The sequence below is a fragment of the Amblyomma americanum genome, chromosome 1 (genome assembly GCF_052857255.1).
Source record: "Amblyomma americanum isolate KBUSLIRL-KWMA chromosome 1, ASM5285725v1, whole genome shotgun sequence".
NCBI classification, from domain to species: Eukaryota; Metazoa; Arthropoda; class Arachnida; order Ixodida; family Ixodidae; genus Amblyomma; species Amblyomma americanum.
In genome coordinates this window covers 426236223-426263046 of record NC_135497.1, presented here as the reverse complement: position 1 = coordinate 426263046, position 26824 = coordinate 426236223, and positions in this window count along the sequence as shown.

Sequence of the window (26824 nt, the reverse complement as noted above, 5' to 3'; positions counted from 1 at the left end):
GCTCAAAATCCTTACGCGGCACGGCGCGCGTCCACGCAGTTCTTTCCGCGGCGTGAGCCGGGAACCTGTAAACTCGAACTGAAGGTCCCCCAGCATAATTAGAATTGCAATTTAGTGCACAACAACATCCAGGCATACTGCTTCGGTTGTCAAAACATGCCGTGAGAGTCACTGAGTAGTGTGCGACCGATGCGATCAACTTCAAAAACAAGTAACTTGCGTGCAATGTAGCCACAGCACGATACGCGTTATCGGCTACAGAGCTGCCGAGGTTTGAAGCCTGAAATGACTACTTCTGTTGTGCAGTAATTACTATCAGGTGGTAGTATTCAAGCCACGCAGCAACAAAATATATTATTGGGAAAAATTGTAGCGAAAAGAGTAGGTTTATTTAACTTGATTGCTTTAAAGCTACTGAGGTCGCGCCCTAGAATGCGATTGGCCCCACAATAGTCGACAGCCGCGAGCCGTGACAAGCCATGCCGGTCTCTCGTCGGCTGCGGCTGGGCTGGCGCGATCCGCCGCCGATTTCACCGTGATGACGCCGGCCAGTGGAAAGGAGGAAATGGAGAAGCCTTCAGTATCTAGGGGGTGTTTGTCTGCCGCGACTATGGCGCACTCTTTGATGACCGGTGAGGTGAGCGTGCGCGGCGGCGGCGGCTCCGGCGCGCCAGCTGTGCGCCGTGTGACGTCGCTGCTCCTCGTGCATGCGCAGCACGGCTCTCCAGAGCCACGCGATACTGCTGAACCTAGCCCAGTGTAGCTCACGCTACAGAAGTACTAAGTGACAGGTCCGCTTGCGCGCTGCGATTGCAGGGCTCTTAAACGCTCCACCCAACAAACGAACAGATCATCTAGCCGGGTGTGCTGCCGCTTAAAACCTGACAGGGATTCGACATAGGGGCTGGTTGTGCGATTTACGCGAGCACAAGCGACAAGTGGTTGAACATCCGCCTCGCATGTGGGAGGTGCGGGGTTCGTCCCCAGTTCCGCCTGGTACCCGCCGGTGATACAATGGGTACAAGCTTTCCCCTGGTCTGGTGCTCGGTTTATTTTTGGTGAAATACTTGGGAAATGGGTCTTTGACACGACCTCTTCTTATCTGCTTATTTGATTATCGTGTCTGCTTATCGCTATTATGAACCCCCGCAAGGGAAACATACCGCTGGCGTAAATCGCACAGCCAGCAGCTGCGTCGCTGCCCTGTCTCTTAAGCGGCAGCAAACTGGGCTCAATCGTTCGTTCGTTCTTATGCGGAGCGTTTGAGAGCACTGCAATCGCGGCTCGGTAGCCGCATTCGCGTTTGGTGGACGTAGCGGACCTATGTGGGTACCGGTATTCGCATTCCCGGGTCCCGGACAAGTGCGGGCCCTGCAAATCATGCAGACTACTGCACATTTTGTGGTTGGTTCTTTAGAGTGTGTCTGGCCGCATCTCTCGCACTTTTGATTTCGAGGTTGGACGCAGACATCCGTGCGGTGGCCGATTTCCCGGCAGTTGCTGCAGGTCTCGGCCGCCTTCGGTCTATAGGGTGTGCAGATATGCAGTCCTCCGCCATAAAAAAATTTTCAGGGATGGTGGCCTGACCGAAGGATATAAGTATGGATTGTGTGAGTCCCATTCTTGAAGCGTCCAGTGTGGTTCCGTGGAGGTCGCGAGCGATTCTCTAAGGAGTTCGTGTGGGGATTCCTTTCAATAAGCGTTCGTAATAACGCTCCTGACGGAACCATTATGTGGTGCAATATATGCCCTCATGGCATACGCACATTTTTCGTATGTGCTTTGCTGAAGTTTTATGCTAGCTTGAGGGCGTCATCTTAGTTCGCCGCAGACACTGTGTACGTGTTGTTAAAGGGGTGAATCCGAAGTTGCAGCGTAGATGGGCCGGTCAGCGCAGCGGCCTGCATGATAGCGGTAAGGAGCTAGCGCGGCTAGAGCGTCGTCAGACGAACACCTCAGTCGAAGCGAAAGACGAGTTTATATCCTTCCGTGGGTAGGGGTGGCAGTTGATTGATCTTTAGTGCAGCTGTACGGATAGTCTTTAGACCACGAATAACATTCCCAGACTAGACGCTCCTCTGGATTTGAGGACAGCAAAGGCGCATAACTGGCTCACTTTTCCGGTGGACACCCAACTGCGCCGTGAGAAACACGAACGCCGACTAAAAGCTTGTTTTCAGCCAGCGTTCGCGTTTTTCTCCAACGGCTCGGTTGAGGTGTCCGCCGTCAAAGTGAACCAGTTATGCGCCTTTGCTGTCTTCAAATCCATAGGAGGGTCTAGACCACTTCTAGAAAAGTACCCAAAAATGCGAATAACGCTGCACTGTAATTGGACTGTCCTATATGCTTCACACACGCGGGCCTTGGACGAGGGTGGGAAGGATTTAAGAATGCAGTTCATGATGTAGAACAACGCTCTGAATCAAGCATGCGTCTCAGGTCGTACACAGCGCTGTCTTGTCCCGTCCGGCACTTCACTCGCAAGGAACGCTATTAGAAGGTAAGCACTAATCCGATGGGCAAGAACCCCGAGAAAAATCGTCCGCTGTAGCGTTGTCTGTTTGCCTTGCGCGAGCGCTTTGTCCCGCGACACTGCCCGCTTAGCGTCGTCTTTTACGTCCCACTAACCTGTGCTTTCACTCTGATTCGAATGCAGCAAACATTATCTGCAGTTTTTTTTCAGACCCCGCCATGGGAACCGCGTTTTAAGCTTCCCGTGTTTCTTTTTTTTCCCGGCTCCGTTCAGGTGTCCGCCGACAAAATGAGCGAGTCATGCACCTTTCCTTTACTGAAATCTAGGAGAAGGCCTCAACTGCGCATGAGGTTAGACTGAGAAATGAACAGTTTTATTTGTTTCGTGCACGCGGGCCCTATAATCCGCGAAGTGCGCAGGGAACGCGGTCGAACCGAGACAGCCAGTGAAAGAAGACCGAGTATGCACGTGAGCGTAGAGATCCATAACCGGACAGTCTTCTGTGAAACGTCAAAACGGGACTGCAGCTCCAGACCTGTCGGTCGCTAATGCCAGTCAGCTTTAGCTGATTAACGCGCTAAACAGGTGAGCGTAGGCCCGCTATTTTTTTTCTTGAAAGAACTTTGGTGTTTCCGACGATCACAGTTCCTTTTTATTTTGCTTTCTTTTCCACCCTGCCCACGAAGGTATCTCTTTTTTAGCTCATCTATCCAATACTGCTGTTCTCGTACAATCGCATGCTGTTCATCTTTCTTTAGGCCCCGTTTTTCAGTTAGCTGCTGTAGTAACCTTCTGTTGTTTAGCCTCCTCCTTCCGTTGCGAACTCACCACGTAACGACTGTTCTTCGGTATTCGCAGATGGCAGTCGCTGAGGGATTCTCCTGCGCTACGCATGTGTGTTAGCGGGCAATAGTCAAATGCCTGCAAAGTTGCCGAATTTAAATTTGAGGGTGTTCGTAGTTGCGTGAACACGGAGTGCTATCATCTGTTTCACACCAAACAATTCTGGACAAAAACATTTTGAACGGAAAAGAGTTTACGAACGCTATTTTTTCATGTATTGCAGGACTTCAGTATAGCAATTAATATATCTACAGATCTCCCGTCAAGAGGCTTGAATTTTTTTGCTATTAACGTTTTTGCGCTCTTCAAAAGCGTTCCCCATTGGTTTTCTATGGCAGTCTTAACTGCTCTATGCGAGCGATAGAAAAACTTCAAAAAGAAAACTTTTGCTACTCGCCGGAAGAATGGACCATTACTTTCAAAATTTTCATAACAGTACCTGACCATTTTCTAATATTGCAAAATTTTTTTTCAAGAATGTTGGACATGTCTCTTAGCCAGGTTTGCTCGTTGTTGGTGTCGTGGTCCTTGGACGATCCACCCTATCGCTGTTTTACAAAGCCACAATCTTGTCCTCAACGCGCTTTATCTTTCCACTGATAAAAATCCTAGCAGAAATCAGAACCGATGAACAAATTCGTCGACGCCGTACCCACTGACCGGCTAATTTCAATCCGCAAGCTCCGTAATTTCTGTGCCAGTCCTGTGGGAGGTATAGGCAGCTCGCTACGAGGAACATCAACTTGCAATGCTCGAACTAGTATGGTTTCGCTACTGATATTTGATTGAACAGTCGCTTGCACTACGCCCATAAACTTGATCTTTTCGTGTCCTCCGAACGAGGTTACTTTTAAGCGTTCTTTACGTATTTCTTTGCTGACAATTTCCTTCGCCGAACTCAGAATAAATAACCGTTGGCTTGCCCTGTCCAAGAGCAGTCTAGCACATTTCCCTGATGCGGCTCCTTGCCCCCATGCAACAGCAGTCAGCAATAGCATCATTTACGGTGCAGGAGGGTTGCAACTCTTTCTCAGGATGCCCTGGCGCAACTTGTTTTTTGTTTCTCATTTGGCGGCCTTGAGCGGGGCACCGACATAAAGTGAACTCCTCTGCAGCTTTTGCGCTGAACTTTGTCCTTACAAAACAGCGCTGCACGACTGGGACGCATACACGTGAAACACGCCCCACTTTCGTTTAGCACCCTTTCCTTATCTTCGTACGATAAGCTGCGTCCTTTGTTGCATAGCTATTTTGTTTACGAAAAACGCCGTTCCTGCCTGATGCACTGTAGACGTCCGACATAGTTGAGACTTCCCTTATGGTGCCTCTAGCCGCTGTCGTCGTTGCTTGTTTGCATTCGGCGTCTTCGCGGCAAGTTACTCAACAACAATACTAATAAACTAAACCGGCCGCCGTGCCAGCCCGACGGCTGCGCACACACGCGCGCGTGGTAACGTGATGGTGAGTCTTATTTTGCACGATGCTGCAGCAGTTTGATCACATGACTGGCCGCCGTCTTGAAGGACGGACAAGAAACGTTTGAATGCGAGTAGTAAGAGCTAACGCTCTTTAAAGCATATGACAAGGAACACGAAGTAGAATATACACATTTTCGTTTCAAACGAATGCTACATTTTTTTTTTCTGTAATAAAACATCGTATTCTCAAGGTTATTATGGATTTGAGAAAGAAAGTGTAAAAGTAAGTCCTGGAATGATGACTCTGGAGGATAAATATTGATTTTGGGACAACGTTTTAAGTAAACGGGGCATTCTATTTTCTGATGCGTGCAAGCAGTACGTCGTTCTCTATGTGTTAAGTTTCCAAGTATCTTGGTCGCGGGTTTTGTATACTCTTTCCCGCTGTTGTAGGTTAGCCAGTGTTCGAAGAAAGCATGAACTATTAGAAGTTTCTTGTTTATAAGTGTGGCATAGGGTGTAGTCTGGCAGCTTTAGTAATGGTAATATTTTGTACTTCAAGAAAAACAGACTAGTGTGATGTAATAATGGTACGAATTGAACTATGCTTAAAAAGTACGTGTATTTTCCGCAAGTTTTACGCACTTTAAGCGAGAATGAAACAGAGATTGATATAATATAATTTTACCATTACAAGGTTTACGAGACTTATTTATTTCCAGCAACGATGGGGTGGCGAAGCAAAAAGCTGCGGGAGACGCTTGAAAAGTCCTCGTCCCTTACAAGGCAGTAGAAGTACACGTCGCACAACCCGACGCACATTAACTAAAAAAATGTAGTATGCAGAAAAGAAATAAAATAGAATGTACAGCTTGTACAAATAAAGTTTTACACAGAGGAGCGCAGGAAAAATAGAATGTAAAAAAGAAAATACGATCTACAGCTTAGGCAAAACAAAACTATACACACAAGAACGAATTAATTATAACTGAAGGTATGCACACTGAACTCATTTCTATGCTTGCGAAAGGGAAAAAAACAAAGGTGAAAAGACAAGGTGAAAATAAAAGACGAAGGTGAATTGGTTATGGATTATTAGACAAAGAAGCTCTCAAGGCTGTAAATGCACTGAATTGAACAAAATCTAAGGAAAAAGAAGAAGCAGACAAGGGGAATAGAGCGAACGAAGGCACATTGGTATGTAGTGCAGATTTAACAGAGCATTCACAAAGGTATTCATTCCTGAAAAGTGAATTAGGCACAGTTTTTGACTGTCCGTCAAAATACGCGGTACACAAAACGCTAGCAAAGAACGGTACTCTGTAGGAACAAAATTTTCAGTTCATTTGGGTTGAGACAAAGGATATCAATGCTACCCTTTAGGTATGTGTTACGTATATCAGGAATTCGATATTTTAATGTCTGGAATCCATAGCTAGTGCGAAAAGAATGGACATTGAAATACTCGGGATTGCGTGTGGCGTAACGAGATGCATCTTTCGTGATTAATGCGGCTACCCTTGTTAAAATATTGCATTTAGCTTCCTTTTCTGTGATCAGCCCAAGGCAAAGGTGATAAATGTACATGTTTTAAATACGTATTATTCCAAGGTTTTGTATTACTGAGTTGACATGAGAGTCGTATTGATAGTGTGTAATAATTCTAATAATCCTTCGTTGTATTATGCTCAGTTTGTTAATATAAGTTAAGGTAGTCGCACCTAACACCAGACTGCAGTATTTTAAACGATAGACAGAATTATACTAGAGTAACAAGATTTTCTTGCGGCGGAGGAAGTTCACAATCTGTATAAAATACCAGTTACTGAAGCAAGCTTACTTGAGATGTAATCAATGTGTCTGTCCCATGACATATTTTTCGTCAAGACCACTTCTAGCGCTTTAAATTCACCCACAATTCCTTTCTAATAATTATTTAACTTCTGTCTTAAATTGGGTGCAACGCCTCCTGTCTTAGCACGGCAAATCATCGCTTTTGTTTTAGAAATACTAATTACTCAGACGTTTTTCTCTGCGCAAGCAGCTACCCTACTGAGTACATTGTTGGCTGTCATATACAATTCAATAAAGTCATGGGAAGGAAAGAAAGTGCTGGTATGATCAGCGTAAATTACGAACCTAATTTGCTCAATGACCAAGACTGGCGATATCGCTTAAGTATAAATTAAAAAAAAGAGGGCCAAGAATACTCCCTTGGGGAAATCCAGAATGTGTCTGTATTAAATGCGAGGAGTGGGCATTGACGTCAACAAACTGTGTACGGTGGAGATTAATTTGAGAGATGATTTGATTAATTGCAATGAATTGACACGGATGCCATAAAGTTCTAATTTTAGAGGAGCAAGCTTCTGTTTAGATAATCAAAGGCTTTGGTGAAATCAATGAACACGCCCAACATATTTTTTTTGCTTGTGTATTATGTAAAAAATACTCCTTTTGATCCAAGAGAGCTAACTGGGTAGGTCGAAATTTCCAGAACCCATACTAAGCGCTCGACAATGCGTCCGATTTGTCGAAGAAGGGTAGAAGGCGAACCAAAAGTTTTTCTAATCTTTGAGAGAAAGCTGGCAGAACTGAAATGGGGCGGCAATTGTTCAGGTTATTGTGATCTCCTTTTTTATCAATAGGCTTAACTTTTGCTACTTGCCGCTGTTTAGAGAAGGTGCCTGTAGTAAAGCTCAAGTTGAAAACATGTGTTAATACAGGTGCTATAAACTCAGCGACGTATTTTAGTGGCTCGATTTGCATACCTTGTGTGTCACAGCAGAGTGAATTCTTTTGATCCATGAATGCTGAACAAACTTCTTCAACTGCAATAGCCTTAAGAAATAAGCTTTTTGGGGATGAAAACCTATTGGGGAGCTTTGTGTACCTATATAGCTGAGGGGTAGGAAGGCTGGTGAAATCGTCATTAAATGCGTCGGCTAGGGAAGACCCAGTAATGATTTCTCCATTTATTAAAAGTTCTTCCACTGGCTTAGTTCCGTGTAAACGGCGCAGAACTTCAACGAAAATTTGCACACAACCTCCCTGGCACAGGTAACGAACGGGGCTTTGTGTTTGATGCTGCATTCATTTTTTTGTTTTTCGTACCGTTCTTTCGCCTCGTTCTTCCATCCGCCTGTGCACCTGTGAACAGATTGCTCCCAACTTTCGAGGGGCGGAAAACACAATCGGAATGCTGTGACGCCCTGCTACATATTTAAGTCCATGCGCCAATCTATGCACGTATGGTATGACGGCAAAACTTCAACGCTCTGTTTCCCGGAGATTTGGTCGCGACCTACCCTTGCTCCACCTTGCCAGCCTTCCACAAGTTTCCACAATTACATGCTGAGGGTACCCGCTGTCTTTTAACCTCTTCAACTGGGACGCGACGGTTTCCTTGATTGCATGTGAGCAAGTCTTGGTGATGGCCGCCTAGAGACAGGAAGTGACTATCCCGTTCTTTAGCGCTTTGGAATGGCCGGATGAATAATCAAGCAACGCTTTCCTGGCCCTAGAGTGGTATGCCCAACAAACATGCTTGGGGCGAAAATGCAAGGACAAATCTAGGAACTGGAGCCTTCCATCTCTAGGTAATTCTACTGTGAAATTAAAACCAGGGCCGCACTCCTTAAAAAAGTTTTAGCACATTAGCTTCGGTGCGTTTCTGGTTGGGTTCAGAAGACAGCACTAAGCAGTCATCTACATACCTACAGGCCTTCAAAATTATCCCTCCTGATTTCTATTCTATGGCTCTATCGACCTTAGCCAGAAAAATGTTGCTAATGATGGGGGCTATGCGAGACGCGATACAAACACCAGTTGGCTGTAAGAAAAAATTCCCGTTCCACCCTATGACCGTTGACGTAAGATAAAACGTGAGTATTTCCAAAAAAAACCACCAAAAGATATACCACATCGGGACACGAATGCGGCCTCGTCGTTGTGCTCCGAAATGCATTCCTGGACACTTTTTATCATCTCGTTATTTCGCATTGAGTAGTATAAGTCCTCAATGTCCACGCTGAAAGTGGTACACTGTCCTGGGTTACCGTTGCTGAGAAGACTCACCACTGCCTTAGAATTTGCAACCACTAAAGGGTCCTCCTCGCTCAGGCTCCCCAGATGCTCCTGAAGGTACATGACAATCAGTAATTGCCCCGTGTTCCGCTCGGTCACGATTGCTCGGAACGAAATTCCTTCCTTGTGGGTTTTTGCCGTAAAAAACGCAGCTAGGTGAAAATATTGAGCCTTCTTGATGCCACTCGTTAGTTTCTGCTGGTTGTGGCGGAGCACCAAAGCGACAGCTTCTTCCTTTATCTTCTCCTTGTAGTCAATCTCCCTGAACCTCTTCGCGACAGCTGCCTCGGCTTTCTCCGCACAGAAGTTCATTCAGTTTCCTCCATGTGGATTTACTATTATTATTATTAGCTGTGCTGAAATATTTTTCAACATAATGTGTTTTAGCTTTCTTAATATATTTGTTTAGCTTATTTAGATGCTTTTGTAAATCTCTGAATAAAGTGATATCTTTCGTTTGAATGAACCTATGGAACATATTGTTCTTAATTTTCTTCTTGCCAGTAGATGGTCATTAATTTATGGCTTTCTTGATAAGCTAATAGTCAAAAAAGAAAATAGGGTTGGTTCGTTACCTTCTCAATGAAAATCATATGCATAATTGTCATCCGAATGGGTGAAAACAGCTGACCGAACAACGCTTATGATATCCCTACGAAATGCTTCAGGCTGTTACGGCAAAATCTGTTGGAATGTAATTTTACGGTGTTTGAACTTTTTTCTCCTGGAGTTTGACACAAAGAATCGGCAGATGATCGCTTATATCGTAAGCTAAGACTCCGGGTTTAAGCTTATTTGTCTGGTAATTAGTTAGAAAAAATAAATTAGTGCATGTGAATGTAATGCAACTGTTGTTGGCAGGTTGATCATGTTTCTAATATAGTACATTTCAAGCAATAGCTTAAAGGTTTTAACAGAAATAAAACGGGTCTACTAACCTTATGTCAATATCTCCTCCACAAATAAGACTGATATTAGTTTTTACGAGACAAGGGACTCAAGGAAGCCAAAAAGCATGCCAAGGTTGCCTGCAGGTGGACGATACAGTGTAACAAACAGCTTGCGGTTCGAGAGAACAGACAAAACTTTAATATAATATGACCAACATGTAAATGGAGGTAGTATTTCGGATTTTATATCTCTTCTTATTAACATCATGAAACCACCTCCCCGGCCATACTCCCGGTTAAGAATACTAGCATTATATTCAGGCAAGCAATAAGGATCATCTGCAGCATCGCACCATGTTTCCGTCATCATAAGTACATTGAACTGAATATTTAATTGGCTCAAAAGGGTCTCTAGTGAAGTGCTCTTATTTCTGGCGGACTGCAAATTTCCATGAAAAACCTTAAAAGACGATTTAAGATCAACACCAATGAACTTAGCTGCCACAGTGGGTATTATGTAACTTTGATGAGGCGTAGTAAATAAACGAGGAAACTAGAAACATCGCCTAGGTGAGTTTTCAGTCTCTGTGGAGATTTGTCTTATCTAGGTCATTCAGCGACTTGACACGCAAAGCGCTGTCCCCTTCTATTCGCCATTTCTGTGCCATACGAACTTGAAATTGTGGTTTTTCACCAATTTAATTGGTGCCACGAGTAGTTTCCTGGACTGTTTGGGAACGTTTTTTTGTAGATGGATGGGAGTGTCAGCATCATGAATAACCTTTCGCTTGTCAAACCAGATGTCTCTTGTTGCTTGTCTGGCAAAGGGTACTATGATGCCTGGTATCTTATCGGGTTTCATAGGGAGGCGGTGTATACCTAGTAGGTCATCTTTGTCAAGGGCCGTTATGTCTAGGGTCTTGGCCACATCGTTTTCTTCTGCATTAAATTTTCTTACTCTGTTCGATTCCATGAAATTCAAGATTCAGTTTTTGGTAATGCCATTCCAGGTCATTTAATTGTTCTTTCGCTCACTCCAGCCCAGACTTATCTTCAAGTTGAAGTTCATTCACTTTTTTTTTCAACCCTTTAATATCCTCCTCTTGACACGCTGTGTCAGCAAGAACTTCGTCATACTTTTCTGATATTACTTGAACGGCCAGATCAGTGTTGTCAACAGTGTCTTTCAGGCAAGCACGATGCCAAAGTGAGCCATTTCCTTGCTAGCTGCAGTATTCTCTGAGCGTCCAATTTAGTCATTTGTTTCTATGCACTTCGGTTCTAACCGACACGGCACGTTTGTCAACGCCAAGTTTTCGTATTTATTTCTCTCATTCATGTAAACTGAGGTTGCGGGACACCGGAGCTACGTCCAACATGAGATCTGAGTTACATTACATGAGATCTGAAGTTACATTGACTGCAAATCAGATAAAAACCCTCGCTATGTATTTCAGAGGCACAGAGGTACACTGTATTTCAGAGGTACACTGTGAAACACCGTCACTGTCACTCGTGTTCACTAAGACTCATTTGGCAGCAGCAAGGACAGTAGTTACAAGAAGAACCGCAACAAGCATTGCCAAAGACAATCCTTCAAATGAACGAGAAGTTCAGAAGGGATGCCAACTTTTCCCGCAGATTGATCACCACCGGGTTATCGTCTTGCTTTCATAGGAGTCTGGCCGGTCCAGCGGTGATTCAAGTGACGTACGTCACCAAGATTACTGTCCTATGCAGCGGTGATATCCTTGTAGCGCTGTTCTCGTTGACGACTTGCTTCTGCAGCATGTTTCTTTAAGATTGCGGCTATTCCGTGATCCGACGCATCGTTGCCGTGACTCGAGCAGGGAACTGCGAATAAATTGGTAGTAGAGTTGGTAGTACATGCCGATTTCGGTAGAGGATACCGATAACTTGTGACAGTAATTGGCTGTTTGAAAAAGGCCGGAAAAAGCTGCAAGGATGCTTCGCTGCCTTGGCTATGAGTTCATCTGGTGTATAAGTCAGTGAAACTCTTACATGCTCTGACTCTTTTAGTTTGATCTCTTCTACCAAGTCTAAAGGAATAACTCTCTTCAGCACAGGCATAAGCATTGGCGCATATCCGTCTGCTCTCACTTGCAGTACATGCAGTGTTGAAGTATGAACTTGGACTTTCTATTCGATTCTTTTAAGTATCCGCCTAAGTCCCTCTGTGTGGTTTCTAGAAAGAATATTAACCAGCTGTGGTAGTTCTTTCATGTGAATTCCTACTGCTTTTTCCTGGTTACCAAAGGTTTCCTTCAATGTCGTTATGGCCTGTTCATAGTTGCTTAAAGATAACTGTTGGCCTTCAATCGTAGCGGCTGGTTTTCCTGCGAGCGACACCACCAAATAATTTATTTTTGTGCTATACTCATATTCGGTTTGGTGTGGACCGCGGACTCATACCAACTGCAAAAGCTTTGCCACTGAAGATTGTCTCCAGCATATTTTAGCACCTCCAAGTTTCGTAGCTTTAACAAATAGTTTTCCATCAGAATTGCACTTTTTGTCACGGTTGGGCCTGTTTTTGATAATGCGTGCTTTGACAGCTATTATACTACAGCGTGGATCTTCATGTCATATTCAATGTCTCTCTGGAACTCTGCATCAGATGTCACTTCTGTCAAAAACTGCTCCATTTGCACATTCACTTGTTTAATGCTCACCGCTAATCCGTTTATCACCCTGTATTACTATAAGTCTCTGCTTATTGCCATGGCTACTGACTTGATCTTCTGCTGTTGTCACCAGCTGTGTAATCTGCGTGCGTAAAGTCTTCCGCTTCCCAACGAGCAAGTCCTTGTTCATGCTGGTTCCGGAACGGTGTGCTGTTCACTTACTGTTCAGCCCCCCGTCTGGCGTGTAGTCTGGTCGGCTTCCGCGTCTACGCCAGGTTGTTCAGCTGCCCCGCTGCCCCAGTCTTCACTGTTGCTTCGAAGCAGAGAGAGAGAGAGATGATCCTATGAAGAATGATCTTACTTCGAAGCAGGCTTATTGCTTTCCGTCTGGGATGTGTATCCTGGTAACGGCACCATTCTTGTAAGAACGAGGGAGCCGGTTGCTTGCGTTCTACGCTTGTCTTTAATGCCGAAAAAAAAAACGTGTGAGGGCGCCTAGATGTCTTAATCCTCGTCTTAAACCTCATATTTCTCTTCACCTTCTATTCGATGTTTTACATTCCTTCTTTCTCTTTCCGTGGAGTAGACGGTCTTTGCCCCCTGAGAAAAGAGTTGAGACTGCGGAAGCCTTGTGGCTCGTTGGATGACAAGAGTGGAACTTCAGGTAGCGGTAGTTACGTGTTGGTTTCCTGTGCACGCAACGGTACACGTGTTCTTGGCTTTTTACCAGCAAGTCAACGAAAGACAAGGTGTTGTGCTACCCGCTCACGTCTTTTCACCCAAGGTGGGGGAGCGAGAGCGAAGGGTTACGTAAGTCACTTTACACTCGCAGCCAGGCAGCAGGGACCAGCGCCGGGCACCACAGCGCCCCCACTTCGCTGCGAAGCCGCTGCCGTCGTGGCTGCTCAATTACTTCTGGCAAAGAGATTACTTATGCATTCCTGGTGTAATCAAATAATACAAAGATGTCACTTGTTATCACAGATTCACTATTGGAGTATGTTTCAAGACTAGGGCTCATGGAAAAAAAGTGATAACGTGATTAACACATTTAATTTTCCACCATGTTTCATCTGTCACTGAATATTGGCGCAAAAATGTGTATCTGCTTTAATTGGCTTACCATGTCTGAGGTTTCTTTCCTGCCCATGGTATGCGTGTATGTTCCTGTAAATACATATTTTACGTCCCTTGCTATAGCTTTTTTATGTGTAGCGTTCTAAACCTGTTTTGTAGATCACTTCTGGCATACGCATTATAAACCACGCATGCAGCCAGAAATTGATTCTTCTCATTTTTCATCTCTCAACGCACGGTTTTTTTGTAGCTGCTATTACATAAGTGAGAGTATTGTGAAAGGAAAATAAAAAAACTATAAAAATGGGTTTGTCAAAAGGACCTTATATTGTGCTTTCAAAAGCACATGCTTTCTTGTGCTGAAAGTCCATGTCACCGTCTAGAAATGTAGTTCACGTGATTATTTTTAGTTATAGTTCTAACCAGCATGCGAACAAAAGCGAGGTCGTGCACTCTGGTTCTTGATCTGACTGTTATATTATTGAGAATCTGCAACACTGCACAACCAATGGCTAGAGAAGCGATGGTGCGCGTGAAGATAACTTACAGCAAAGCGAGAGGGCAGGAAGATTCTTGATAACGCGAAACTGAGTGAATAAGTGTTCAGGTGGAGCTAAGGCTCCCCCTCAAGCCATATTTACTTTGTTTTGCGTTTTTTACACTGTGCAGTTTATGCCCTCTGTGTTAAAGAACTATTATTTTCACAAACTTTGGCTCTTGTTGTTCTGCAAACCAGTGTGAATATATTTTGCATTCTTCACGACGACGAGCATATTATCGCCTACGGCCACAGCAAGTATCCACTGTCACTGAACGAATGAGACTGATAATTATCAGATCCATCCCCCACAGCGTCATGTCGAAGTTTCTCATAATTTTTGAATAAATTATTAATCACAGATTGGCTTCTGCAGACTTTCGCGTCATAAGAGATTAAAGCGTCTCCGGTTGATTCTTTCGTTTTATAGTTAGCGTCATGCGTCCAACACAGCAACTCGAAATGAGGCTCAGAAGCTACAAGAGGATTAGCGCTGTTCATCGTCTGCCTGCTGGCCAGACTGTGAGCACACCTGTACCACAACTAACTCCTTTCTTGAAAAAATTAGGAAGTAGTCCACAGCAAACCAGTTAGAAATAAACACGAATGAAACTAAGGCTGTACTGTTTCGACCTAAATCAAAGCATGTGGATTAAAATGTACATCTTACGTGTGATAGCGCAATAACAGAAGTAGTAAGCAGTATCAAAATTCTTGTGGTTACTTTTTCGCAAAATATGCTTTGGGATATTCGTATCGATTCGGTTTGTTCTAAACTGTCAAGTGTTGTTGGGGTTCTATCGGAATATAGAACGATATTACCAGTTAGCGTAAAAACGTTTGTATGCAATTCTCTTTTCTATTCTCATCTCTGTTATTGCTCTTTAGTATGGGGTTATACAACAGCAAACAACTTGAAAAAGTTGTTCATGCTGCAGAAAAAGATAGACTTCTTTTTATTGTTCATTACCGCTCTCATACTCTTGATCTGTTCCTTTAAGGACACATAATACTTGTTTGGAAATTATATAACTATAGATTAAGTGTCGCATTTAAGCATGAATTAAAAGATAAAACTTAACTTCTTTCACGACATAGCTCACCTGGAACCAAAAGCGACATTCTATTCCACGCCACGCTGAAATTCATGAAGGTGGTCACTTGTGGTGCCAGTTAAGGCATGGATGCATTGCCTTTCATTTTTCTACTCTTCTTAATAACTGACATGCATCACGAATCGATTTAGGTCGCACTACGGTCCATAGACTGCGGCACTTTGTGTTGTATAAATATAATAATGTTTAATTTTTCTTCCTTACTCCCTTGCACTGCTAAAAAAGCAGTTTTGCTTTTTTTATTTGTAAAAATGTCTGGATGTTAATGTATGCTCTTGTATGGCCTCGTAGAAGGGACCGTGGGCTCTGGTCAAGCTGTCTTGTAGCTTTTACCCCCGGGCCCCTGCTTCTTTGCAACATCATGATCTCTTACAGCACTATTAAACTGTTTCAAAGCTTGCAGATCGTTAACACCAGCACAGGGAGTGAGCATTTTCTGAGCATGAGGTTATGCTCGGATTCGTATATCTGCCGTATAGACACGTTATATTGTGCTCCTGAGAACTGCCGATGTTTTCCAAATCTATCTTCTAGGCCCTCGGTTTGAAACTTTACTAACAATGAATATATGAAATCAAGCTCTTCAATGCAGTATCGTGACACTTCTACAAGTGCATGGGAAGTATTGCGGGATGCACTATAAGTTTCCCGGGTTATGTGGCCTGCACCATGTTTTAGGCATTCCCAGAACTGTAGGCAGTGTTGTGATCCTTGAGCTGGGACGGCAGATGTGGCCGTGACGGGCCCACAGGCGGACACTGGGAGGCGCCGTCGTTCGCGGACGTCCATATGCCGGACCCTCCCTTTGTTGTCCTGATTGCCTCGTTCGGTCTTCCTGCGGGCCTGTGGTGCGGGATCACTTTGGGGACGCTTCCGGGCCAAACCCGCCTTCCCAGAATGGCTGCTAGCTGGGCGCGCTGGCACAGGCTGCTACCGAGCAGCGGACTGGGAGAGGAGGACCTGGGTGTCCCGGCTGCGAGGAGAATACCCGGCTTGCCGACAGAAAACTCCGAGCAGAAGGGAGTGGAGTGTGTGTGTTCTGACTCTCGAGTAGAGTGGCCGCTCCGCCGGTCGGTCTCCGACCAAGATTTTACGCTACCATGACAATATAAATAGTGTACATAAAGTTCTCCCTTTTTGGTCACCTTAAATCCGTCTCCGGACCACTTCGTTCTTGTTCTGCCCGACAACACCTGCTGAGCGACGGCATGCTATCTGAGCCACGACAACTGGTGGCAGCGGTGGGATGGCCTGCGTGATGTCCTAGCTCCGGTTTGGTGAGTGCTTCGCCTTCTTTCCTTGAAGTCCTGCCAGGCTTAACGTTAAGTGCTGTTCTTCTTGGTAGGCAAAATTTGGTTGCAGAAGCCTGTTTGAATTTGAACCTTGCTTTTCACCAACTCTCTTGAGAGAATAACGATCACAAAAAAGGGCAGTCATGGACTGGAGAAAGTTGCGGAAGACGGAGATGGTCTTGATATGTGGTGAATTGGGGATTGATTGTGGTAAATCCATGACAAAATGGCAAGTTGTCCACGCGATCCAAGAAGGCGTCTTCGAGGATGAGGAGATCGTAGAGTGTTGGGAGGACATAAAGAATAAAGCTGAGGAGGAGGAAAGAAAAAGGCAATATGAGCTTGAGCTAGAGAGCAAGCGACTGGAAGTGAGGCTAGCTGAAGCTGAGGCGGAAAAGGCAAAAGCGGCTACGCCCAATGTTGAGAATAACCTGTCATCTAAGCCGGCAAAAATGAAAGATCTTTTGTCTCCTTTCAAAATGGGCGAGGACATAGGGTTATTCCTTGTAAACTTCGGGCGCACATGCGAAAAAAATGCAATCCTTCGTACCACCTGGACTCAACACCTCTTGACGGTTCTTCCTTGTGAGGCTGCCTACGTGCTGGCTCGGCTTACTAAAGCGGAAGCGGACGACTATGACAAAGTGAAGGCGACATTGCTTAAGAAGTACCGATTGTCGGCCGACGCTTTCCGTCGGCGGTTCAGAGACTCCGCGAAACAGCCCACAGAGTCCTACCCAGATTTTGCGTACAATTTAAGGGCAAACTTAGTCGAATGGCTCAGGGCCGCAGAAGTTTATGAGGACCGCGACAAAGTTGTAGAACATATTTGCCTAGAACAGTTCTACAACTGTTTGAATGAGGAAACGCGGCTCTGGGTTCTAGATAGGCCAGAAAAGAAAAGCTTGGAGCGCGCCGCGGAGCTTGCAGAAGAATTTCAGGCCAGGCACGACGGAGGGAAGGAAAACGTGCGGGCAGCCACAAAGCCATACAGGAATTCTGTAAATCGTCCATGGCGGCGAGAGGACCGAGCGATCCCCACGAAGGGAGATAAAGGGACACACTAGGGGGAGCACGGAAAAGGGCCCGTCGAGGGAGGCTACGCGGACAAAGAAGCAAAAAGAGCGGGCGAAAGCCTTCGAGGTGAGGAAACCGCCAGTCTGTTTCCGCTGTAACGAGCCTGGACATCTGGCGAGCGGCTGCCGAAAGGCAAAAGTTGTTTTTTCGCTCACCACCCTCGACGAGGAAAACATGCGCCTACTGGAACCGTATATGCGCAAAATGACAGTGACTGGGAGAGAGTGCCGCGTCCTACGCGACTCCGCCGGTACTATGGACGTGGTGCACCCCGCGCTCGTTTCGCCGAAGTTTACGGGCGAGTGCGCGTGGATCAGGCAGGTGGCCCAAGAGGACAGTGTCTGTCTGCCTGTCGCGTGCGTCACCATTGAGGGCCCGCTTGGGATATTGCACACTGAAGCGGCGGTGTCGGCAACCTTGCCAGAGCAGTGCCCCTACCTCTTTTCAAACCGCTCGGAGGAGCAGTTGGAGACGAGGGGGTTGAGCTATGGGGATCGCTCCGTGCGCGCGCTTAGGGCCGTTGTACGATCGTTTCGGAGCGCCTTCCGCATCGTCCGCTTCGCGAGCGGGCCTGGCGGATCCGCCTCGTTCGGCGAACGGATGGAAAGTTGGTCAGCTTCAACTTTCTGGCGGACGAGTGCATCCGGCCTGGGACCGGATTGCAGCTATTGGCTGCTTTTCCCTTGACGTCAGTGACGTCTCGAGCCCCTCCGCCCTCCGCCTCGGTTCTGCCCTGCCGGGGCAAGATGGCCATCCGTTGACTGAACTGGGGAGCGCGGCCTGGGCAGTGGCAGCGATGTCGCGAAGCATATTATATTGTACACATCTTGATATTACCAGTGTTCAGAGCGACTGCAAACTTCGCCGCGTTCAGCAGTGGCGAGCGATAGTTCCACTAGTTGAATTCTGTAATCATCTACGCTGACGGAGTTGACAGAGCGCCGCTTCAAACCGATGCAAGGCCTGTGCAGTGGCGGTGTCACGAAGTGTTTATTTCGAGCTGTTTGTGGTTGTTGTAAGCGTTTGTAATTCCTGCGAGGATCATCACGGACAGCGGCGAGTCACGGTGAATTTCTTGTGCGTGCATGAGCTGCATAGCACAATGACAAGTGTCCGCGTAGTGAACGTGATTGCGATCGGAGGGAGTGCTTTTACGTCAAGGCAGAGAAATGTGTGCCTGCGAAAGCTCACGACGGACGCTGTGCTTTCCGAATGCTGAAATGATCGTGGCGTTGCGCAGCTAGTCGCATTCGTTGCGATGGTTGCAGTGATCGCTACCACACTACGTTATTTCTGCTACGTATCCATTACCATTTTGATCGCGATTCTTGCGGGCGCTGTGCTCGAGTACTGCCGTGTGTGCGACGTGACACGATCTTAGCTGCACGGCCGTCGGACTGTTTTCCGCGGCGACAAAAGCAACGCTGCCATCCTTTTGCGTCTTGGTGCTCCATTCAATACATTTTGTGATTATGGGTGCTCGGGTTACGATTGGCCGGCGGCACTGTGTGACTTGTGTGAAAACATTGGTGTGCAGTGCAGATGTATCTTCGGGGGCGTCATTCCTTTTTATTTCCTGCCGGCTGTGCAGATATTTGTCTGCAATAAATATTTGCGCGATGAATGGGTGACTGAACACTTCCTCTAGTCATTTCGGTTTCTGTTGTGACATGGTATTACGCGATTACGAACAAGAATCATTGCCGCATTTAAATCACGGCTAGTTCACAGTGTAGAATCTCTCATATGTGTTAACTCATGAGTCTACTTTTCGATGAGCATTCTACACTGTTATGCAAAAAAAAATAACTGGCAGCAACTTATGGGGTAAAAATTGTCCACAGAACAAGTTGTGCATAACAAGTCTAGAAAAAAATATATATATATTAGGAAAATATTTTTCCATTACTTTTTTTACCTTTTTGCTTTGACAAATTCTTGGCAATGTGAAGTTGAAGTGGGATCTTGGTTTCCACTGTAATCAGAAAAATTCGGTGACCTTGAAGCGCCTCATGAACCGTGACACTGTTTGTTGTTGATTTTACTCACGGTCCCTTTCGATCAGGAGATCAGCGGTACGAAAGTGGATGTGTGCACAATGCTATTGTTGCAGAGCAGCTCGTGAACTCTGCTTTCCTGGTGTTAAGTGGTTATTCACCAGCACTCCCTGGGACAGCCGCACCAGTTTGTTTAACAACACAGTTTCGAAGCCTTGAGAAGGTGATGTCAGAATGCACATGCACCTTGCTACCTTCATTTGCCTGTGACTGCGTGCTACGGACATGATTACTTGTCTGCTGAGTGACGGCGATGGCGAGCACAATCAGCTGTGTATCGACAGTGTAGAACGCTTCTAAGATTTCCTTAATCCTCCTTACATTTTACACTAACAAAAGTTCATTTGCTGACATATATACGCATATTTGCACCTTCCCCAGTGATCGGCTAGGTTGTCTGGCCCACTTATCCTTTCACATTTGTGTGGTCACGACAGTACCATTCCTGCACAGATTCAAAGCTACAATAACAAAGCTTATTTCAGTTCTTTGAAATGTGCTAAGCGTTGTTGCATGGTGGTTGGTTCTGCAATACCGATGTTGCCGTGTTTCTGAGAGTCCTGTAGTATCATTGGAACCACTGACCTGCCGAGGCAAAGACCACATTTAATTTGAACCCATTCCTTTACTTGAATGAAATAGCTGTTGCTGCTTGCATTAGCAGATTCCCTGCTTTGCACCGGTGCCTAGTTCTGTTCTTGCCCGCCGCGCATGCCTGAATCAGGAGTGTTGCATTTTTCTTTTCTTCTGCGGTGTACTCAGTATAAAAAGTGCTAACCTAGAATTGCGGGCTGCGGGTGGGCATACGTGAGCATAAGCAAGCGATTCTGTTGTTTTAATTTTAAGCATGTTATTTCATTTTGTGCAATGAGGAATCCAAGGCAGGATGTGATTCGCCGAGCCCTGACAGTGATTTTTACACTAGAAAGAGAAGCTCTTTTGCAACCAGAAAGTGTGTGACCTGGTTAGAAGTCAGTGTGGCTGGCAGTCCACGGGTTAGCATAACAGTCTGTGCAGACAGTGGGGCAAGCATTGTGATGGCAATTCCAGTGTGCAAGATAGGTATATGATTCAGGCAGCGTTCGATTTATCTGCTCAAATCCAAAATTTTAAGTCTTTCCCCTCTGCACATTAATGGGACAAGAACATATGCAACAATGGGCCGTACGCATCTTCACTCTGTCCACTATGATCAGCAAGTTTCTATGTTAGCAAAGCGTAAGTGCATTGAAAAAAGTTTTTTCCCCAGAAACACTGCTAATAGTATGAGTCCATATTAACGAGGACTGCACTAATGAGGAATGGCTGTATATGTGAAAGTATGGTTAAGTTTTTTAGTTCTGATGATGACACAAGCAATTAATCTGTGTTATTTTGAATATGAGACTAAAGAAGTACATTTATCTTGCAACTTATGAAGATGATTAGAAGGATGTGTTGTATAGCACAGCAGTTTGTTGGTTGAAGAATAGCGATTGGCTTTACCTGACACCACTTAAAACAGCAGACTGCAAAATGAGCCCGGTAGAGCTGGTAAAGGTATGTTAGGAACAAAGTCGACGGAAAACAGCACCACTACACATAGTAACAATTCTTGCTCTGTTGTCCTCCTCCCTAAGCGCAGTTTCAATATGCAAACTTACTGCCGGTTCACCCGACAGTACACCCGTATCAAGTTTTGTGAAATTTGTAGCAAACATAAACGGGACAGGAAGCACGGTGTACGCATATCTAGTGCATACTGTGCAGATAGCTTCCTGCCTCATCATAGCTTGGCCCCTGTATGTTTCTTACCCATCATTACCCAGCACCTATGGCCCTATTTATGCCATTGTCATGTGCTGCAAACCACCAAACACATTTTGTACTCTTGCCCTGCTAGATTGTTTTGGCCCATTAAGTTGTTTCATCCAAATTGGCAAGCTTTTAGAAAACATTCCTGCAATAGCCAAATTGCTCTTGTTCTTCACGACATGCACTTTGACTGCAATATCCCCTTCGATGCTTTTCTTCTCTGCTTTGAAAAAGCATGTGATTCCCTTATTTATGTATGGCTTTTTTTGTCGTGCTTTAACCTGTATCCAATAGCTCTAAACTAGATCCAAGCCAGCCGTCGGCAGATTTCCCTTGCCAATCCTTAAGCATCCTGCCTTTTCCTTGCAGTCTTGGATATCCCCCAAGGCATTGCCCTTGAGCCTCAGCTTTTTACTGCCTACATTATGGCTTTCCCTTCAGTGTTTTGTTACATGCCTTCACTGATGGCTATATAAAGGGGTCTGCCATCTTGCAATAAATACCCATGTTTTAGTTCTCCAAAACAACATTTTGCATGCTCTAGAATGGCCTGTTTGCTAATGTTACTAAGAATGTGCTCACGTCTTTCTTTATTGTCAACAAAACTACATTTTGCGTACTTATAAGGGCTTACCGAGAAAGGTATTTTCACTGGATACTGGTTGAAATACTCAGCCGTTCACATGGCTCGCAATGTAGCATGGTCTCACCTCATAATGCTTGTACGCCCTCCCACAGCCTAGGATATTTACACCATAACATGCACTTAGCATCGCCGTCTTCCAAGTTACTTGCGTTCAGATCCCCTGTGTGGCACCATCTGGCACATGGCACAAACTGAACTTAACTAAAATCATAGAATGAGTTCAGACCTGAGCCCTTGTTTTATTTGCTCAGACTATTGTTGAAGCTCCAGTTTCACAGCACCAAAGGTGTATCTTCAAATTTCTTCATGTCGGGCAGAAACTGCAGGTTTTTTTAACTCTTTACCATCACATAACCAAATAATCTGTTCTGACTCATCTTTCCTTCTGCCCTAGCCGCACAAGTACTGTTGTGCCTCAGTTAGCTCATGCCACTGCATTTCAAGATTGATTTTTGTTTTTGCCTCTAAAGGCTGGAATGGCCTTCCACCTCACAAGGCTTACTAGCCTCTTGTCCTTTTAGCTGGTCACTGCAGAAATCCACCCAGCAAATGATGATGTCCATCCACTGATCAAAGTGATTTCCCCAAGGCAGAGAATATTTGCAATAGGGGAGTAAATATTCATTAATGTCCACCCAAGTGCAGTCATAAGGCCATAAAGAAGAGCTACAAAGCTTTCCTTTGTAGCCGTATGGCTGTGCTTGGATTCTAATGGTGGATTACTTCTACACAAAGCTGACCACTCAAGTATTGTCTTTCAGTACTATTTAGGTATAATAAATGTTAAAATAAATTGTTCTAATGAAGTGCTTAGTCGCTTGCTCAGCTCGGCAAGCCAATGCAATGTTCTCTTACGCGTAAGAACTTTCCTCACAATCTATTTCAAGTAATATTGGGGCCATTTACACAATACTTTTGTTGGACAGCATACAGTTGCATTTACGCTTACTTGCGCACTGTTGAAAAGCTAGGTCTAGAAAACTGAACGTGTGCACTCAAAAGCTAAGCATGCATTATTGTGCCTGCCTAGGTCAGATTTTTTTTGGTTTCTCTCTTATAGTCTCTTCAGCTAAGCAACCCACCGCCTTCATAACATGGCTCAGTGAGAATGCTACGAATGCATGTTTATGCATGTGACTTTTATATATTCAGGATAGTGTTAACAGGGCTGTTGGTTAATCTTGAACACAAAAGCCGTCAACTTCAATTCGCAGCAAAAAGACACCAGTAAAGACAAAAGTCATCACTGCTTTTCTGTTTTTTTTTGGCTTTCTTCGGCCTAACTTCAAATTAGTCTTTTCCAAGTTTCTGATGCCTATCGATGCCTCAATTAATTTCATTCTTTCAAAACCAGACTTGCAGTGAAATAGATATATTTTGCTGAAAATGTTGACAGTCAGCAACTAATAGCACACTCATTTTTAAAATTCAACACATGTTGAGTTGTATAAATATTAGTTAACAGTAAGCAATGCTCACTTTTGCTAGCTACATTGTGAACTGATCACCTTTACATTCAATCAGTCTACATTTTACTAATGAGTGAAAATAACTCTTAAACATTGCTTAAAAGTTGTATCAGAGAACATACGCATATATGCCTGTCACATACTTAAATGGCTCAATTTTTATTTCATTTTATTATGCAACATCATAGACCTCATACTGGAAATCCAAGTTTACAAATTCTTCTTGAGATGTTGGTGTTTGCGCGAGATAAGCAGATTATAGGGTCATTGTGTCCTGTTTCCCTGACTGTACAAAGTATTCTTTCCCAGCCTAAGCCAGGAGCCATTGCAATGTAAGCCCTCCAAATTGGTTCTTGCATTTCCTCTACCTGTAATCCACTTTACTGGCTCCCACATCTCATTATGTTTATAGTAATAGAAAGACATGTGTAGACTTTTATGCAATACAAAGGCACCCATATTGTTTTCCACTCACAGCGACATTTGAGAATGCTTTGGAGTTGAACAAAGTATATGCCAGCTTATTTTGTACATGGCAACAATGACATGGCCTTCAGCAGAACTTCCCGTACTTGTTTTCAATTCTGTAGTCTGACTTGTGCAACGGCAATATCAGCTCATGAAGATGTGCTAAAGGACTACCTGATGGCCCTCTGTCTCTGTGGAGAACAAAGCGCCTTGCACTACAACCAAGTGATGCATGTCTAAGCCCCTTTGCAGCCACAGAGTGCTATTTCTATTTTGGCTTTAATAATGGACTGAAAAACAACAAAAATAAGTCACTATTGTTACATTGTCACTGTTCTGTAAAATGTAGAACTGCTTTAATTAGAACTGATTTTACCTGTTTCAAACAACTGGAAAAGCCATAATTTCTTATGTGCATTTGTGTTTGACTGCAGTGTGCTAAAATGTGAATTTTTGATGCATACACAATTCAGACACACACAACTTATATATTGAATAGATAAGCATGTCTTTTGCACTAGCAGTGAGCTGGCTGTACACGTAGTTGGGGGTGGGGGGTTTGTTTACATATTAAAATGACAACTGTGCAAAAGACAGGCCATCAGCCGGCCGATTCGGTCTGCCAAAACCATGTCGTCGTGATGTCTGGCTCTATGTCACACTGCGCCGACGAAAACAGTCGGTCGACTGTCGGCGTCGGCGCCACGTCTCCCACAAGACGGCAGTTGGCCGATGGTCCGCCAACTCCCATGTCACACTAGCGAGACGTGTGAGACCTCCTACCGACTTGGCCCTTTCTCGTTCTCACTCTTCTTTTGTCATTTCCTGCTATGCGAAATTATTGGGCCTGGACGCTTCATTTTTAACTCTTTTAAATAAATCCCACCATATTAAAACAAACTCTTAACACTCGTGATTATATGAACCTATATTGAGTGCAGCCCAGTACTGAGCGGCACTTATTGCTGGGTCAGAAAGGCATGGCTCGAAAAATAAATCCAGTCGCTTGCGGGTAAACAAGACAGGAGAGATTATTTAAAACTAAAATAATAAAAAGAAGAAAAAATTCCCGACGAAGCGGATTCGAACTAGGAACCTCTGGAATGCGAAACTACTGCTATACCCACGACACCATGGAGAACAGAGCAATCCGCAGTTTTCAGAGGTGCTGATAAGAAACACTCAGCACTGTGACGATAGAACTAAAAAGCAGGCGACCCATGTGCGAAAACTCGGCCGGCGCGCTGCACCGGTCGCTGCTTGCGAATTGTAGCCCCACTGCAAGCAGGGACACACGGAGCAGCAAGCATCGCTGCGCCGCTCGACTCAAGCACTCGAGCTCAAAGCGTACGCTTTGCCACTCGCAGCGGTCTGATTACTGCTTGGCTTGGTGTTGAAGTTCGCACCATAAAAGACAAAATAGAAATATTATCAGAAAGACCGCCTGCTATATACGAGCAGCGACAAAGCATGCTTGCGCTAGTAGCGAGAGTTCGGCAACGGCACCGCCTGCGGTCGCGCCAGGCGACGAACTGCGCTGCTGCCTTGCGCAGCACACGCCGCTTCGCGAGTAGCGTGCGCTATAATATCTCTTAATATCGCTTTCCTGTTAGCAGTATAATCTTACCATAAACTAAAGTTATGGTCAATTTCCGCGACACCTTCGGCTGCGGAGCCAGCGGACCGCTGCGGGCGAAAGGCGAGCCGGACCGCAACGGCGGGCCAGCGGCAGCTTGCGAGGCGATTCTGGCGAGAAATTTTGCTCCTATCAGAGTTGTTGCTTTTACCAGCAACTCGGTGTTGATCAACGATCCTCAGGAATGATACATTTGGCACATTTCTCTGTCTGAGCGTTTATTGCTTACGTCAAAAACAATCTTAAGCTGATTTTTATTACGGCGGCGTACGGTATCCAGGCTGGCCTGCCGGCGAGCAGCCTCGGTTTACTTCACGTTCGCACCAAAAAAGACAAAACAGCCATGCTATCAGAAAGGCCGCCTGCTATATTCGAGCAACGACAGCATGCCTGCGCAACAGCCGCGCTTTCGTCAACGACGCCGCCTGCGGCAGCTCCAGTGCGACGAACTGCGCTGCTTCCCGGCTGCCGTGCTCGTCGCTAAGCCTAGCTGGTTTCGCATCGATTCCGCAGCTCAGGGCGCTTTGGAACTAGCCAGCGCCGTAATAAACTTCTCTAGTCACCCCTTTACTGCCAACCTGTCCCATAATAAAAAAAAAGTTATGCTCGATTTCCGCGACGCCTTCAGCAGCGGATCTAGCAGACGTCAGGCGAGCCACACGAAGCAGCAGCAGCAGCTGGCGGCTGAAATTTGCTTGTATCGTAGTTATCACATCAACCAGCACCTTCGCATTGGCCAACGATCCTCAGTAATGATACTTTTTGAACATTCATCTATCCCAGAGCTTGTTATGAATTTAAACAAACAGCACTAGAGCAGAATCGTGTTCGTGTCTGGTGAATGTTTTAGCTCGGCGACCGATCTCGCGTCGACACGGTCGGCAGTCTGGGTTTGTCGGCGTCGCGGGCGTCAAAGCACGCCACACTACGAAGACATCTGGTCGTCGGACGCGTTGGTGTCGTTGTCGGCCTAGTGTGACAGGTTGGTCTGCCACAGACACGGTTTGCCGACCCGGTCGGCCGATCATCGTTGTCGTGTCTGCATCGGCGTCGTGTCGAACTAGTGTGACAGGCCCCTTAGGAAAGGCTGCAAGTGCCATTATTTTTTTCTCTGTCAGCAGTGCATTAACACTGCAGTGTGCAATTTTGAATAACTGACTAAAATACTAAGTATGTAATCTGAACTATTTGAAAAACGTGATTATCCCGGATATAATTACGGTCGGTGTATAGCAGCCTGTACTGTGGCTTGACCATATATATGGAGAATTCGCAATAAGATTTGCGTCGTAGTTCTGAA